At 45.9% G+C, this 6,000-nt stretch overlaps 1 protein-coding gene across 2 annotated transcripts in view; it reads left to right on the forward strand.

Moving 5' to 3' along the window:
• Nucleotides 1-6,000, forward strand: part of Rhobtb1 (Rho related BTB domain containing 1) — a 67,052-nt gene that overhangs the window by 19,309 nt on the left and 41,743 nt on the right. Inside the window, exon 3 of one of the 2 annotated variants that reach the window (XM_051153189.1) lies at nt 538-659. The exons of the other annotated variant lie outside the window; for it this stretch is intronic. The gene's annotated coding sequence lies outside the window, so the exon portion shown is untranslated. The remainder of the gene's footprint in view (nt 1-537; nt 660-6,000) is intronic. 2 annotated transcript variants of the gene reach the window in all.

Here is a 6,000-nt window from a genome sequence, read left to right on the forward strand (position 1 = left end):
AGAGGCATGTTTCCTAGGAGAGTGGAGCAGTTGAGTGTCTGTGCCTGCCTCAACGTTTATTGAAAGGTGCGTGTGGGCAAGGTACTGTGAAAATACTTAAATGTTAAAAGAAAAAAAAAATTCTGACAACAAAACAACTGTGTAGTCTAGAGATGGAAATGTGGCTCAGTCGGTAGAGTACTCGCCCAGTGTGCATAAAGCCCAGTGGCATAAATCTGACACTAGGGAGGTAGAGACAGGAAGGTCAGAAGTTCAAGGTCATCCTTAGCTACATACTGAGGTGGAGACCAGCTAGGGCTACATGAGACCCTATCTCAAAATAACAATAAATGTGTACTCCTCGTGGGGGTTATAATCAGAATATATACAAATGTAATTATCTGTCTTACAAATTGGGATGTAATAAACACCCCAGAAGGCAGTGTGTGAGGAAAGACTTTTGGGGCCTATCTACTTGATAGGATCCCACCCTGGACTGAGAGACATTCTTTTCTGTCATTGTCCCCTTGCCCTTTCTTCTCTCTCTTCTTGTTGCAGCCTTGTGATACCAGTGGCACCTTCTGAAAGCCCATCAGAGCCTGATGTTCTTCTGTGGAAACACTAGCCGCTTTCCCAGAGCATTTGGAGTAACTCCAAACTCCTGGCTGTGGACTAAAGGGGTGGGTGACCTGACCCATGCCCACCCATCACGCCGTCTTCTCCTGGCCCTGTCCACTGGAGAGTTCTTGAGCTTTCTGCCTTATAACTCGGAGCCTCTCAACTGCAGGCAGCAAGAAAACAGAGACTCTTCATAGAGGCCTATTCTACAGGCCTACACTAAGGTCTCTCTCTCTCTCTCTCTCTCTCTCTCTCTCTCTCTCTCTCTCTCTCTCTCTCTCTTTCTCTGCCTTTCACGGTCTTCTGGGAACTCAGCAGTTCAGTACGCACTTGACTCTGAAGTCCTGGAGAGCAAGCCTGACCCACAGGCCTTCAGAGACGTCTGTAGTTGGTTTTCCTAAGGCCCGGACGTAGAAAACAGTTTCAGTGGATGGGTGAGGATGAGCCACAGCGTAAGCAGAGCCGTCCAAGGGAGTGTTCCATGGCCTACTTGTAAGAGAAAGTAGGCCGAGGAGACTAAAACAAAGCACAAAGCCCAAGCTGGGGTGGTTAGATCTAGTCTGGAATTTCAGGCTGGGAGGTGGGACAGGGTCTGTGTGTAGCTTAGGCTGGTCTCAAAGCTGACATCCTCCTGCTTCGGCTTCCCAAAAGGTAGAATTTACAGGTGTGCACTACAAAAATGCAACATTTTTGTACATCTTTTAAGGTTTTTTTAGAATTTCACTTATTTAGTGTGTGTGTGTGTGTGTGTGTGTGTGTGTAAAAGAGAGAGACTGACAGACAGAGACAGAGAGGGAGAGACAGACAGACAGACAGACAGACAGAGACAGAGAGGGAGAGAGAGAGACTTACATATATACATGCCAAAAATCAAATGTAAAGTCAGAGGACAACTTTTGAGAGTCTGTTCTCTCTTTCTGCCAGGAATCGAGCTCAGCCCTTTACCCAGTGAGCCATCTCACTGGCCCATCTTTTACATTTTTTTGGTTGGTTGGTTGGCTGGTGGTTTTTTTGTTTTGTTTTTGTTTTGTTTTTAGAGACAGGGTCTCTCTGTGTAGCCTTGGCAATCCTGGACTTGCTTTGTAGGCCAGGCTAGCTTTGAACTCACAGCGATCTACTTGCCTCTACCTCCCTGAGTGCTGGAATTAAAGGTGTGCGCTCTACACCCGGCTTATCTTTTAAGTTTTGTACCTTTTCTTTTTTCTTCAGTGAGGGCAGCTTAAGTGTAGCTGAGCTACAAGAGAAAGTTTATCTCCATTCCTGGCTCATCTCCCACACTGACCTTGCTGTTATCATGGGACTCAAGGAAGGTCCATGAGTGGATGTGTTAAAAAAAAGCACTACTTCACTTCCAAGAGACGCCCCTGGGTTTCCTGGTGTTCACCCCGCCTCCCACCCCTGCCCCTGAACAGCATCCTGTTGTTTAATTTTCTTCTCACCAAAACGGTTAATGGAACTTAAAATATTGTGGATGGAAATGACAGTTCTGCTGACTTGGGTGACTTTTCCCCTGAAGACCTAGTCTGAGCAGCCTTGACTGGAAGGGCTAGTCAGGCCCGGATTGCCCCTACCCCAAGGCTGAACTAGTACTGCAGTACAGCCCCTGCCTGCGTAGATTGGCAAATACAAGAGTACAGCCCAGCACCCTCTGCAGAATGGAAGCTAGGCTGTCAGCAGTTGGCAGTCTCTATTGTGCAACTCCCAGCATTTCCCTTTTGTTCCTGTCAATAATAGAAAGATCTCCATTTTTCTTTATAACAGACTCCTCAAATACCAGGATCTTTATTCTGCTGATATTTTTTTGCTACTCACCAACATAAACAATTTCTTCTGTTAAGGATTATTTGGTTCTCACAGGAAGCTACCTGTGCCTGAAGCTGGCAGTTTCAACTTCTACTTCTAAGCAAACTGTTCCTGGGGCCTTGATCAGAATAACAAATTCAAGAGAGGCAGAGGAAGTGATGATGGGAGAGGCGGCACAGCACAACAGTGATTGCTCTAAATTAATTAAGGAACCCATGGTGAACTGGCCTTGACAAATGACAAACCCCGCCCCCACATTCCCTAAGATCTGAATTTCTTAATGGCTGAGGAGTCTTGCAGCCTCATCTGAACTAGGTGCACTGAACTAGGTGCACTGAGGTACACCTGCTGGGAGCAAACAGGCCTATCCCAGGGTTTCCCCTCTATATGGAATTATGGGGACCAGACTCTAAGGCCATGGGGTGATACTTTTCTTGGGAGCTTGTTTCATCAGGAAAGACCAGGGACCATAGAGACCATCATCTCAAGGGCTTAAGGTGGGCAAGGTACCTACCACAGGAAGGTGAATGGGTAGAAGAAGACGCCAGAGGAGCTGAGGTCACGTTCTGACATGGTTGTCATTTTGTTGTTGTTGTTTTTCGTTTTGGGTTTTGTTTTGTTTTCCCCAGGGCTGACAGAGAGAGAGACAGACAGACAGACACAGACACAGAGAGATAGAGACAGCGAATGTGCGTCACAGTCAAATCAGGGAACTTTGGACCAGAGGGCACAGTTAGGGATGGCGTATGGATGAAGTGTATCACACATTAGCACACAGCTAAACTCTAGAGATGCGTGATGTTACTGAGTGAATGAGGTGGGCGTTCGGGAGGTATAAGCTTTAGCTAAGTAGAAATGAAACCTTAGACACTTCTGCTCTAAGCATCTGTTAGTGAGGCAGCGGAACAAACTGGTCCCTGGAAAAGAAGGGCAGTTGGGATATCTTCTGGAGGTAATACCTGAAAACAGTTTCAAGGTATAAAATTTTATATAAAATTCAATTTTTAAAAATGATGAAATAAAATAAAATAGAATTTTTTTTTAATAAAATAGAATTTTACAGATAAGCAAGAAGTGGGGGAAAGGTGGAAGAAGGGATGAGACACGTAAAGATGCCTAGTCAGGTCCCAAACAGCGCTTAGAATTCAAGGATGCCACTGAGAGGCTAAAATGTGCAATGTTGAGGTCTAAGATGACAAGGCTAGCCCAAGTTACAGGGGAAGGGCAAGGGATGGCCCCTCTGGTGGGGGAGGGGAGACTGCCGTGTATTGCAAAGTCCTGGCTTTGTTGTATTGACTGTGGGAGGCTGGCTGGCGTCCGTCTGGGATGGGAGAGGTAAGGTGCTCCTGGTGACAGCAATACCCAAAAACACAGCCAAAGGGGTGGGTAGTTTGGGCGTGAAGAGGACCAAAGACACTGAAGCGAGGAAGCTAAAGGGCTGGAGCATAGAACAACCAATCCTGTGGACCGAGAGCAGAGATGAGGGCAAACTGAGAGGAGTAGCCCGTAGCCCAAACCGTGACAGTAACAGCAGGGAAAGTCTGGGATGGCCACACCAGTGACACGGCTCTGGGGACCATGAGGACTATGACCACCACGTGAATGTAGGTCCATCTCACGAACAGTGGACACTGGGCACCCACAGCCATTTCCTCTAGCTGTCTTCTGCCGCCAGCCACCACATCTGCCTACTTACTTGCCAGCTGTGAAATAAATTCACCACTTCTGACATCCGGACAGGGTGGGCGGACGCCTCGAGTCTCGTTTTAACCCTTAGCCTCATGTCCTCCGAGTTTGTTCAAGTAGGAACTACAGTGACTGGTCACTGGGTTTACAGCTGCTGTCTCCACCACTCTAGTCACCGTAGATACGTATCTAAAGCCAAAAGAGTGCTCGAACAGAAGAGCAGGATTTACAAAGGTGAAATGTACTAAGTCTGTTAAATGGCCACTCTTTATCACTCCCACTGTAAGCAGACAGCAATTACCCAGATGGTCCTAAGAACTCACTCAGCCACAAACCATGTAGATATAAACAGACCGAAACCCGTTGCAAGTAGAGAAGGGTAAAATTGCTTCTTTTTGCAATTGCTTCCAGGATTGAGTGTCTGTCTGTCTGTCTGTCTGTCTGTCTGTAACTTAGGAGCAGCTGATTTGCTGGGGCACTGGGGCGGCATGACTTTGCCTCTCTGGCTGTAGTTCTGAATTATTACAATACCTTTTGGCTTGTCGTATACATAGAAAAAGAATCTTTACTCTGAGTGAAATGTTTAGGTTGTTGGGGCGTTCAGTAGTGCAAACTTCACCTCTGCGGCCTGGGTGGGGCTGTGTGAGCAGTGAACTCCACTTTGCCAGTTAGTCTCCCTCATCCATGACCCTCTCCTGCTCATGTGAGTCAGTTTGTTCTGATCCTAAATAGATTGCCGGGATTAGAGCCCCAGCAATGGGTGGGCTTTTTTGTTTGTTTGTTTTTTCTTTTGTTTTTACCTTTGACATCCAGGTTTTTTTTTTTCTTTTAGAATTATATAAATATGACCTAAATATCAAGGACAATTTTTTGCAGCAAGAGCCTGAATATGAAACATAATGGGTTTCTGACCACCTCAAAGACATATGTAAAAGCAACGTGGCTATTTATGTCACCAGAATATTAATGATCTACGTGACGTGGGAAGTCCTCCTCAGTCATCTGTAAGAGCTACGTTGCCTAGCTGACAAGAAAACCAATTCTGTACCTTTAGTTTCTTTTCTTACTTGTCCTTAAATTCAAGCCTCCCTCTAAATCGTCTGTCTTTCAAAAGAACCAAATCTGCTGACAAAGACTGAGATTTTTCTGCCACTTAGGACGCTCAAGGCACTGTGCCTCAGTTTCAAACATACATGACAGGCTCCAAATGAAGCCGGTTTACTGGCTTGACCCCACCCCCTTGGCAACATCACCAGGGTGTTGTCAGATAAGCACTATTGTTTTGATTTGGGGTTTGTGTGTGTGTGTGTGTGTGTGTGTGTGTGTGTGTGTGTGTGTGTGTGTGTGTGTTGTTTGTTTGTTTGTTTATTCCTTGGGTCAAGCCAGCTATTCCTCCTCTTGTCTTAACAGCCTTCAGTCTCCAGAGAGTTATCCTTGAGTTGGCGTTCACAAAAATCCATCCTCTGGGGAGCTCTCTGTCAGCACCCAGTGTGTGATGGATGTGTGTGAAAGCCCTCTCTCTGACTCTGTTTTCCACATCCCCTGAAAGAACCCATCTTCTTCATCAGGGACTCAAGGGCTACACCCAGAACTTAAGCATCAGTCTACTCTACTCTCTCACTGACTGTAGGAGGTGGATTTTGCCATGATTGCCTTCAGAAAAAAGATTGAAAATAAGGAAGTAAAGCCCCACCCAGTGTTGGGGGATGGGAAAGGAGTAGCTTAGGATTCAAACTCACTCCAGCTCAGGCACCACTGTTCACCCCACCATTTGGGGTCATTGAATCACATGATCCTTGCTCATGCATTTGTCCCAACCATTGGGTACATTTAGCAAAATTTATCTTTGGTCTCTAGACACCAGGTAATAATAATAATAATAATAATAATAATAATAATAATAATAACAACAAC

This window comes from Acomys russatus, chromosome 11 (assembly GCF_903995435.1).
Source record: "Acomys russatus chromosome 11, mAcoRus1.1, whole genome shotgun sequence".
NCBI lineage: Eukaryota > Metazoa > Chordata > Mammalia > Rodentia > Muridae > Acomys > Acomys russatus.